The sequence below is a fragment of the Mesoplodon bidens genome (assembly GCF_964165515.1).
Source record: "Mesoplodon bidens genome assembly, chromosome: 6".
Classification (NCBI taxonomy): domain Eukaryota; kingdom Metazoa; phylum Chordata; class Mammalia; order Artiodactyla; family Ziphiidae; genus Mesoplodon; species Mesoplodon bidens.
The window spans coordinates 13,517,455-13,529,326 of record NC_138162.1 but is presented as its reverse complement, the minus strand read 5'-3'; the positions used below and the strand labels follow the sequence as shown (position 1 = coordinate 13,529,326).

At 48.2% G+C, this 11,872-nt stretch overlaps 1 protein-coding gene across 2 annotated transcripts in view; it reads left to right on the top strand.

The window, feature by feature from the left end:
- The first annotated feature begins 2,448 nt into the window (after positions 1-2,448).
- The window catches only part of GSN (gelsolin), a 56,857-nt gene continuing 47,433 nt past the window's right edge, over positions 2,449-11,872 (top strand). Inside the window, exon 1 of one of the 2 annotated variants that reach the window (XM_081236930.1) lies at positions 2,449-2,578. The gene's annotated coding sequence lies outside the window, so the exon portion shown is untranslated. The remainder of the gene's footprint in view (positions 2,579-11,872) is intronic. The other variant, XM_081236928.1, reaches the window with a different exon arrangement.

Sequence of the window (11,872 nt, the reverse complement as noted above, 5' to 3'; positions counted from 1 at the left end):
TCTCAGAAGAGGGAGCGGGTACCCCCAAATTGTCTACTGCTTGGCCTGGGTGTGGCCTTTGTTTCCCCCATCCTCACTCCTGGGAAAGAGGTGGTCTTCTGGCAAAAGACATCAAAGTTCTTCCATGAGAGGAGATCCATATCAGCAAGAACAAGAAGACATTCACTCTGAAGGTAAGCTACAGGGCAAACAGTCCTTACTGATCCCTAGACCAATGGGGAGAGGAGTACAAAAAGGAGTCTAGAAAGAAATGAGAATAAGACACCAAGGCAGAGGAGACCTCTATGCATCCATGCAAGGCAGACTTGACCCTGACTGAAGGGTCAGGCCAAGATATATCCTGATTAGCTGTGAGACACACATTGTCCTGTTGATGTATGTAGAGCAAAGCGCTAGGAATTTGCTTGGCCCTCCGATGTCTTATTGGATGTCACTATTGTCATCACCATTTTTTAAAATTATTTCTCGTGACAGCCTAGAATTATGGGCTTCTCCAGGACCAAATGGAGCTGTCAGAGTGTTCTGTGGGCAAGCCTCTCTGCTCTCTTGGCCTCAGTTTCCCCATTTCTAAAATGAGGGGTTGGACTAGATGTTCTCCAATGTTTCCTCCATGCCAATATCATATCCTCCAGTTCTCTGGAGACACAGATTCAGAGGTTTCCTTCTCTTTGCCTGAGAGAAGTCGCTGGGGTTGGAAATGATACGTTAGATAATTCGAGGTCATGCGTATACCAGGGACTGTAATCAAAGAACTTAGAACCAAATAGTCTGTGTTTATGCCTTCCTCCCCACCTGTCCCGCAGTGGGCCACAGGCAGCCTCTGCGAAAAAGCAGGGAGTGGCAGAGAGAGGGTGGGAGCCTCCTGGGGGTGAGGTATCCTGCTTCAGTTCTCAGAGAAAGTGGAACTGGACAGAGTTTGCCAAGCCAGGAAGAGTGGCAGAGTATGACAGAGGACGTTGAGCAAAGGAGAGGGGGCCAAGGACTCAGACATGTACAGTGGCACTTGTGTGAACTCAGGAGCGCTACTTAACCCTCTCTGTGCCTGGGTCTCCTCATCTGAAAAACGCACATGGTAACACTTACCTTGGGGGAGCAGGGAACGGGTAAGGTGAGGATGAACGTCCGTAGCATGTGGGAAGCCCAGAGCATGGCCCAAGGTGTTCAAGAAATGGTTCTTGTAATCACTAGAGTTGTAGAAAGGGATTGGGGGCAGGAGGAAGGGCCAGGCTGGGATTTCCTCAGGCCCTGTGGCTTCCCTGACTGCTACTCAGTGGAACAACTAGGAAAAACCAGGAAGTGAGTGTGTGCTCTTAGCTTCTCTGCTACTTTGACAACACCAGCATTTCTGTCTCTGATTCCCAGCACTGGGCAATTATTGACTTGGTACATTTTACCTTCTGTTGGAGGGAGGTTTACCCAGCTGAACATGGGACTGCTGCCAGCACCTAAGCTGCGAATGGACATCTCAGTCATCTGGTCTAGTCTCCTGTAGTGTGAATCCTCCCAACTTGGAGTCACAGAGCAGCTGCAAGAGGCCAGGATATCACATTTGCACAGGACTGTTGGGAGGCTGTCCTGTGCCCTCCTCCATCGTAAATGGCTCTCTGTCGTATGCATGTGAGATGCTATTGCTATACATAAAGCATCACATTTGTTTAAAAATGACGTGGCATTCATCTTTTTGACAATGTGGATGTGCTCTATCATCTAAAATAATATCCGCCATCACACTAATAAGAACGTCCATTTATAGAGAACCCACAGTACCAGCCATTGTGTTAAGGGTCTTTCTCTGAGTCTTCCCAACAGCCCGTGAAGAGGAAACTATGATGCCCATTTTACAGATGAGGAAATTGAAACTTTGATGCGTTAAGTCACTTGCCCAAAGTTACAGGACTAGTAAGTGTCAGGGGGGTCCACCCCAGGCAGTCTGACTCCACAGCCGCCGCTTAATATTTTAAAGACAAGGATGCGCTTTGGCATTTCGTATATTTCTTGTTTCTGAATGCAGTTGGGAATCATTCTGCTCCTTTGTTCCCTTCCGTGGGTCTAGCTGCTGCTTATACGCCTCCTCGGTTTTGTGCGTTGCCCAGGTTTCAGTGGTTTTGCCTCCTGAAGCCTGACCTCCCCCGGAGCTGAATCTGCCTCCGCACGCTGCCCATTCCAACTGAGCTTTTTGGCCCCAGCCCAGCTCAAGCGCTCCCCGGGTCTCCTCCCCTGCCCCCCAGGTTCCTGCAGATCTCTCCTCCGCCTCCGGGCCTCAGTTTCCTCCCGTGTAAAGCAGGGAGCTTGATGCTTTCCTTGGGCAAGTAGCGAGGGGTTTGGGGCAAAGTCACATGCAGTGCACTCCACGAACGCCAGCCCGGGACCAGAGTCGCCATCCTCCCCGCCGCCTATAGGAGGGGCCGTCGCTCCTCCCCTCTCCCCCCCGACCTCCGGGCGGCCCCGCCTTCAGGGCGGCTCCCGCCCGCGCCCTGCCCATCCCAGTCCGGCGACCGCAGCGCCCCTGCCCCGCAGCCAGGAACCAGCTGAGCACAGCTGGACCCAGCAGCCGCCGTCGCCAGCGCCGCAGCAGCAGGTAGGGGAGGGGAGCGACCACGACCCTGGGGCATCTGGGGATCCCGGGCCTCTGGGTCCTTCTCCCTCCTCTCGCGGTCCGGTCCGAGTTTGCCCGCGCCTGGATCTCGGCCCGGCAGCCGGGACATCGCTGGAGAAGAGCTTCCTCCCTCACCTTGCTGGCCTTCCAGGGGACCAAGGAGAGTTGGATTGGGGGCTTAGGGCAGGGGAGGAGGAGGTTCAGGCCTCCACCCACAGGCCCCGTTTGCTGCAAGCACCTGAACTAACTTTGACCCAGTTCGCGCGGTGGGGGTTAAGTGGGCCCGGCTGCACTCGCTTGCCGGCGGTCTCCAGCCCGCGGGCTGGGCGGTGGCTCCGCTGGGGGGGGTCTGCTCCGCGGATCCTGGACTCCAGGGTTAAGGCCTTTGCCTGCGCTCCCCCGATGATGAGGAGCCCTCCACCTCCTTCCCCTTTCAGGGCCCAGGACTGTTAGAAAGTGCTTCCTCCTACTCCGGAATCCGCTTGCATTTGCTACCTGTCGGTACTGTTTCTTCCCCTGCCCTGCAGGGTATGTTCTCTTCCCTGACTCACACGGAAACTTCTGTCAGAGTTGAAGACAGTGATGGGAATCTCCCTTTCCCTCTAGGCCCCCATCTCTTCTTGGGTCCAAACGCCCCAGACCGTGATTACAGTAGTGTTTCCTGGCTCAGTGCAGGCCGGCTGCTCTGGACAGTGGCCAGAAGGAAGCCTGGGTCCTTGGAGACTGTTGGGGATGCAGGGGACATTGGCTCCTTCTCCGGCCCCTCATCTGCCCAGACATCCACTCCTTATCCTGTTCTCACATCTTCCTCAGAGCAGAGAGGCCATCTTTACAACACCCAGAACTCTGTAGAGCCAAGGACATTCAGGGCTGCCCTGGGGGTAACTGCCTTTTGTGGAAGGCAGGGCCTCGGGGGGCTTTTCGGAGGCTGAATCCTGCAGGTCCTGTTCTCCCAGGACCATGTTTCTGACCAGGGCACTGTGAACTCTTGCTGCCCTTTACTTTACAGTGACTAGAGCTTGTTGGAGTCTCCCCCCAGCCCTGTTCGTTCCACAGTTGAGAAAACTGAAGGGCCCTGAGGGTTTGTGACTGGCTGATAGTCACACAATGAGGAAGGGGCAGGGCTGGGACCCAGTCGCAGGCCTCACTTAGCTGACTCCTTCTAGCTGGTGGGGCTTTAGACTCTTTCTTGAGTCTCGAGTTGCCTTCACGAAGAAACTGAGCACTGCAGCAACACACCAACACACACCCACGCGTTGGGGTGCTGGCTGGTGTTTCTTGGGGATGTTCATTAAGGGGTAGAGGCCTTGGAACAAAGGAGGGGGGCTGGGAGTGGGGACAGTTGGCCTCCAGCTCCCTTGAAACTCCATTTTCCTCTTTGGGGCCTCGCTATTTATAAATGCCAGGGAAATTGTAAACAGCCGGGGGAGCTTGGATTGGCACCCGGGTGAGTTTCACAGCAGCAAATGTTTCCGTGTGAATCAGGGAAAGGAACTTTACTCCAAAATTTTCCATAGTCTTTTTTATTGTGGACTAGCATGAATCTGGAAAAGCAAGCGGCTCCCAGGAGGAGGCTGTAGGGGTTGCCTCTCACGGCATTTCCTTCCTTCCCTCCTTCCTTGATTTAGCGCTCTTCTGGGCCCAGGTTCTGTGTCTTACCCTGTGAGGGGCCCCAGAGCCTTGAGGAGGACAAAGCTACTTGTCCTCAAGATGCTTCTCATCTATAGTGGTTGGTACAAACATGCAATACTGAGAGCTACTTCAGCCTAAAGGGGTGATTAAGTCTGTCTGGCCGACCCAGGCCTTGGAGATGAGTAATAGTTTTCCAGGGGATAAAGCGATTGGGGAAAAGGCATTCTAAGAAGCTGGAACAGCTCATGCAAAGGCACTGAGGTTTTCTGAACAATCAACATGGCTAGAATGGCAGATGAGCGAAAGGTGGAGTGGTGGGAGTTGAGACTGTAAATCAAAATGGAACTAGATTGTAAACTAAGGGCTTGGAATTACTTTATCCTGAAGGCAGTGATCAAAACTCTCATTAATCTTGTGGCTGATGTAGCAGATGCATTGGAAGGGGCTAACTGGAGGCAGGGAGATCCCGAGGAGGCTGTTGGATGGTCAAGAGAGTGCAGGTCTGAACCAGAGCAGTGACCACGGAATGGACTAGAGTGGCAGATTCTGGAAGCCCAGCTGAAGAACCTATCAGAACCTGCAGTAAATTTCATCTAAAAGCAGACAGTAGGCTTATAGCTATTGGATAAGGTTGCTAAGTTATTCTGAGTTGTTCAGTGTTGGGTTTTACTTTTAAAGCAAAAAAATATTGTTAAAGATTCAAATGTAAAGAAGAGTATAGAGTGGGCTTCATCCCTCTAACCCCCTCCTTTCCGAAGAGGTGGCCCCTGTTGACAGCCTTGTGTGCACTTCTGCCAAGCTGGCACAAGCAAGAGCTGTAGACTGGATGCCTTCACCCTTCTTAGCCATCCAGTGCCAGAGGGTCACTTCTCCCCACTCCGTGTGGGCAGTTTGGGTCTCTCATGAGAAGTTGCCAGGTCGTGGAGATGATTTCTGCATGGTCTGTCATCCTTTGCTGAGGCATTGGTCTCTGGTTTTCTTCAAGAAAACTTTACAGCCTGTTTCTAGTCTCTGAGCATGTATATTTGGTTATTAGAGATTGTAGGACTAAGAGAAGTTAGACACACTGACCTAGGAATGGAGCTGTAGTCTGAGTTCTTCTGAGTGACCTTGGACAAGTCCCAGTTTGCTGGGCCTCAGTGACCTCATCTGTAAAATGGAGATGTTGGTCTCCGTGATAATAATAAAAAGCTACCTTTTAGTAAAGCAAGTGCTGGAACATTAATTACTTTGTTGGTTCCTCACAACCGTTCCTCTAAGGTAGCTACTATTATCCACTTTTATAGAAGAGGTAACTGAGGCTCAGAGAGGCTAAATAACGTGCCTCGGATTGTGAGGCTGTTAGGTGTCGGTGCCAGGATTCTGGAGGTCTGACTGTAGAGCTGTAGCTCTTAATCACTGCACTAAATGTTCTCCCAGAGGTTCTGTTTAGTCCTGACATGATGAGAACTGAGGGGGAGTTTTGCTGTGGCTGTGATGAGGGATGCAAATCAGTGTGTGTGGCTTGGGGAACTCAGCTCTGCAGCACACAGGCCTGGAGGGGCCTCTTGGGACTGTGAGTAAACTCATGCTTTTCTGTACTGTCTACAGGACTCCAGAGTGTAGGTCCATCTCCCCTCCATTTTAGGGAATTCAGGCTCTGAGAGGACACAGACTTGACCAGGATCACTCAGAGAGTTAGCAGGGGGCCCAGCCAGGCCCAGTCTCCCTCCTTTCACCATTTGAGCCCATGGTCTGGAAAGCTTTCTGAGGAAGCCAGAAAGAGTGGGCACCCCTCTTGCCCCATGGTTATTTCCTGAGAAAATGCTGGCAGAAGCAGGGAAAACCAGGTCCCAGGAGCTATGCATTTTGGGGGGGAGGGAAAGAAAGAGACCAGTGTTCAGGCAGCTGGGGGATGTTAAGTAAAAATATCTCCTCCCTTTCAACTGAGTGAGCCTGTGTCATATTTCAGCCTCGTGTGGTTTGAGAGTTTGGAGACCACAGGCAGGCTGGGTTCCTGCTGCTCTCTGGCTTTTCTTCCCCATTCTCCACCCACCGCTGCAGACTGACTGCTCTCCCCTGCCCTGCCTGGGACCACATCAACAATTTAAGGGCGGGGCAGAGGACAGCAGTAGGCATGGTGGGCAAGGCTGGACAGCAGAAGGCCTGGGCTTGGGTCCTGGTTTTGCCACTGACAGAATACTGGGTGACTTGAGCTAATCCTTGCCTTGCTCTGGGCCCCAGTGTCCTCCTGGCACTAGGGGGTGTGGATAGAATAACGTCAGGCTTTCCCAGCTTTGGTGGCCTCTGAGTCAGGGGGCTTTGTGCTCAGTGCAGGAACATGGGACCCGCATGTCTGTAAGCATAAAGTGAGCCCACAGCAGTCATTTTTGTTTAAGTGACTTGCACCAGTGCCAGCTGGAGATTCAGCTACTGTTCATAAATTTGGTCTTTGTGTGTTGAATTGGTTGCCCATTTTACAGATAAGGAAGTTGAGGCCTAGGATTCAATCATGTATCCTAGTCCCTGTTCTAGAAGCAATAAGGATGAGGGCCCCTGTCTGTAGTATTCTTACTGTCTGTGTTCACTTTTTGTCTTCACCGCCTTGTTTAATCTTTTAACAACTCTACTAGGGAGGAGATATTGACTCAGTTTTACAGATAAGGAAACTGAGGTTCAGCCTAGAGAGCTGAAATGCCTTACTTTCTCTTTTTTGAGCCTCACAGTAGCCCTGAGGTTGTTATGGGTCCCATTTCACAGATGAGGACACTGAGGCCTGGAGATGTGAGCTCTCATGCCCAGGGGTCCCCAGGGGCCACATGGCCAGTTAGGTTCCTTCCCAGGCCCCCCATCCTACTCCTTCCAGTACCTTGCTGGTTCTGCCTCAGAACCTCTTACATTCAATGCTTGGACTCAGGGATAACAGTTTTCTTCCTGAGCTGTAATGTATCCCTGAAACATGCTCTTCCCAAGGGGGCTCCAGCAGCAGTTAGAGCCGCAGAGCTTCTCAGGGAACTCGGATGAAGGCGCCACCACACCAGTGGGAGTGGATTTATTTATTCTGCTGAACTGGTTAAGCAAACAACCTTATTTCTTTCCAGCTTCAACAGGATATCATCTGGGCTCCACTTATTTGCCAGACAAAGAATATACACCCGATATATGTGAGCCTTCAGGGTGGGGCTTGGCCCTTAATTTTCCTTTTATAGTGGCTGTGGCTGTGCTGGGCCCTTGGTGGGTACTCAGTAAATACTAGTTAATTTTGGCAGAGTGGCAAAGTGGTATGGGTGGGATACCCATGGGATATGGGTACTTTTCCCCGCCTCCTCCAATGACTTTTTTTCTTGTTCTAAATATAACTCTTTATGATAGAAAATGTAGAAAATAAAAATAGCATAAAAAAATAAGAACTGTCCATAATTCTGCCAACATGAGATAATCACTGCTAACATTTGGGTGCATTTCCTTCCTGATATTTTCAGCACATTTTTTTTTTTACCCCCATATAATTGTGGTCATACCATGCTTGTAATCTTCTATTCTTTTCAGTTTTTTTCCAATGTTATAACATAAATATTTTTTCATGTTATTTAGTACTCTAAATTTAATTTTTAGAAGAGTTTTAAAAGTATACTTACTCAGCCATAAAAAGAAACGAAATTGAGTTATTTGTAGTGAGGTGGATGGACCTAGAGACTGTCATACAGAGTGAAGTAAGTCAGGAAGAGAAAAACAAATACCGTATGCTAACACATATATATGGAATCTAAAAAAAAAAAAATGATCATGAAGAATCTAGGGGCAGGACGGGAATAAAGATGCAGACCTACTAGAGAATGGACTTGAGGACACGGGGAGGGGGAAGGGTAAGCTGGGACAAAGTGAGAGAGTGGCATGGACATATATACACTACCAAATGTAAAATAGATAGCTAGTGGGAAGCAGCCACATAGCACAGGGAGATCAGCTCGGTGCTTTGTGACCACCTAGAGGGGTGGGATACGGAGGGTGGGAGGGAGACGCAAGAGGGAGGAGATATGGGGATGTATGTATTATGTATAGCTGATTCACTTTGTTATAAAGCAGAAACTAATACACCATTGTAAAGCAATTATACGCCAATAAAGATGTTAAAAAATAAAAAATACATGATTAGAAAACAAAAGTATACTCTACCTAAGTAGATAAATACATGTTTATTTAAAATCTTTCATTCCAATAGTCTGGGGGAATTAAAGAAGTGAAATAATGCATCTTATTTGTAAAAAACAAGTTTTACGTTTTTATTATTAAAATGATAAATGCTGACCTGATTTTTTTATTATTCTCTATTATTGTATCTATGGTGTGAATTGTTCACTTAACTGATCCTCTATTATTAGGCATCCAGGCTGTTTATAAACAATCCTGCAATGAACATTCTAGTGCATAAATTATTCCTCTTTCATTATTTTCTACAAGAGAGCCCAAGAAATGAAGTTGTTGGGTCAAAAATGATGTATTTACAGCTTTTGCTACATTTTGCCAAATTGCCACCCTTGAAAAGTTGTAGCAGTTCTTTATTTCCACCAGCTATTCACAAGGGTGGCAGCATTCTTTAAGGAGAGCATTGGAAGCTGGTTATCAAAAGGCAAGCTGTCCTGTTAGAAGGCTCAGGGACCATTTTCCTGAAGCATCTACTTCATTTCTTCATTTAGCAAATACAGGCATAACTTGGAGATATTGTGGGTTCAATTCCAGATCACTACAATAAAGTGAATATCGCAATAAAGCACGTCACACAAGATTTTTGGTTTCCTAGCTCATGTGAAAGTTATGTTTACACTATACTGTAGTCTATTAAGTGTGCAATAGCATTCTGTCTAAAAAAATGTACATACCTTGATTCAAAAATGCTTTATTGCTAAAAAATGCTACCCATCATCTGAGACTTCAACGAGTCGTTGTAGTAACAGCAAAGATCATTGACGACAGATCATCATAACAAATATAATAATCATGAAAAAGTCTGAAATATGGCGAGAATTACCGAAGTGTGACACAGAGACACCAAGTGAGGAAATGTTGTTGGAAGAATGATGCCACAAGGCCATTTGCTCGAAGGGTGCCACACACCTTCAATTTGTGAAAAACACGGTATCTACGAAGCACAATAAACAGAAGTGCAATATAACGAGGTATGCCTGTAGATCTGCACAGTTCAGCATCAGTAAGGGATAACGATTAAGATCCCAGGCTGAAGAGGCAGAGAGAATCTGGTTCTCACTCCAGTTTCTGCTTGGCACTTGCCATAAGACCTTGAGCTTATGCCCGGTCACTGGTCTGCCTCCATGCTTAGGACAGATGGACTTGCCTTTTTGTTTCCAGTGCAGAGACTTTGTTGTGCTTGTGGTCACCCTCTGCTGAAGGCTTCTCTCCTGACTGCCTCCTCGCCTTGAAACCGTTTCCAGATTCCGACCATAACAGCTGGACCTCGGGAGTTGCTTGATCCCACCTCCTCACTTCATGGCCAGGGATGCTCATGCCCAGAGAGAGCAAGTGAATTTCCTAAAGCACAAAGCAAGTTCTCTGATTTCTGCTCCACCACTTGTGAGATTTCAAAAGTTCTGGTCTAAACCAAAAGGATTTCAGTTATTATTAAACCCAAGACCTGGGAAGAAAGGAACTTGGTCATGGTCAGACCCCGAGTCTGTCCTGGCAGCGTTGTCCTGCGAAAGTCATTTTCCTCTCTAGCCGGTTTCCGCCACTGTGAAATGGGGATGGGCACCTTCTTTGGTCTGCCTGGATCTACTTTTCCACCCGTCAAAGGCTTAATTACAAGATCCAGCGGCAGGTCTTGATCTCTTGATTGTGCATCCTAAGGTGGGTGACCTCAAGCTTTTTGAGGTCAGTGGTGCAGATGTTAGGGCAGAGACTTAATATTACAGCATAAAAAAAATGCCTTTGGACCCTTTCTCTCCTCAGGGGAAGGGTTTTGTTAACACTGTTGCAGCTGGAGGTAAGGGATGTTCTAGAGCATCTCAAGCTTATCTTGCACACAAATCACGTGGGGATTTTGTGAAAATGCGATTCTGGTTCCATAGGTCTGGGGTGGGGCCTGGCACTCTGCATTTCTAACAGGCTCCCAGGTAATGCAGATGTTGCTGGGTCAGGGACCACACTTTGCACAGTAAGATTCTAAATCCTTTGGTAAGGGCCCAGACTGGAGCCCACATCTCTTGATGTCTTCTCTTTGAGGTTCTTTCTCCCCATCGTATTTGCCTCCTTCCTCTCTTCACAACACTGAGTTGAACTGTATTTGGTCCACAGTTATGAGTTTCTAGAATCTAAACAACCCTTGAAATATTTTGCTACCTAATTGCAGAGCGAGGTAGGGCTCTTCTTCAGGAGAGAGTGACTCAGTAGGAAGCCATCTGAAGGGGGAGAAATACAGCTGAAGGACCTAGCATTTGGCATAAACATTTCCACCAGAAGTTTTTATACTCAAGATTATAAATATTATTCTTTTGTAGCTGTAGGCTGCAAAGTACAGCCCCGGGGAAGCCCCAGCCTGTTTTTGTATGTCTCTAAGCTAAGAATGGTTTTTACATGTTTTTAAATGTAAAAATGTAAAAAAGAAAATCCAAAACCAAACGAGGAAGAATATGCAACAGAGAGGGTATGTGCCTGCAAAGCCTAAAATATTCACTGTCTGGCTCTTTACTGTAAAAGTTTTCTAACACCGGTCTAAAGTAAGTGGAGCTTTATATTTTTCTCTAGTGAGCAAGAGGCCCAGCCTTATAGCTTGAAATTTAGTGAGACCAAGGTATCGGGGACGCAGCCTGACTTGATGGGAGCTGGCCCGACATCTTAGCTGTGTGACCCAGAGCACATTGCTTCACCTCTCTGAACTTCTGCTCTTCCTTCACAAAATAGGGACTGTGACATCTGCTGGCTGAGTTATTGTGAGGATGAGACATGGTGTATGTAAGGAATTTAACACTTGGTAGGTGCTCAAAAAATGACAGCTGTTGTCATTGGGGCGGCCATTTGAACCCTTCTGGAGTTACTGGACAGATGACGTGTTGCCCCCACCAAATTTGAGGGTCCTCCCAGTGAGCTGGGAGCAGTCTTTTAGGATAGAACACCTCTGTTCCAGCCTCCCCCAACCACCCCCTCCCTCCAGGGCAGAAAGCTCCTCTTCAGCCACCCAGACAAATGGGGTGCCTGGTGCTTGTATGCTTTCACTAACGGCAAGCTCTCTGCCCACGCTTTCCACTTGTGGGCAGCTCTGACTATTAGGAAGTGCTTCTCTCCCTCTCCAATATATAATTCAGCAAACAGGCACCACGTGAGCCCCAGACTGGGATGGTGAGCACTGGAAGGAGACCTCCTCTTTATGGCTCCATCCAACATGTGGGTGGTAGACTAGAGCTAGTGGTTTATGGACCTTGTTTCTAAGTTGTGGCAGCCTTAAGATCCAAAATGGAAAACAGACCAACTTGGAGTTAGCTGGAACTAATTCTAAACCCAGTTGAGTTTGAAACTCTGGAGCTCCCGGTGTCCAGAGCCTGGAAAAGAGTGTAATGCTCTTTTTGCCCATAGATGGCAGCACCTGTACCCTTTGCCATCTCTGTGAACGCGTGTGCGCATGAGTGTTTATGCACGTGTGCACACACGTGTACA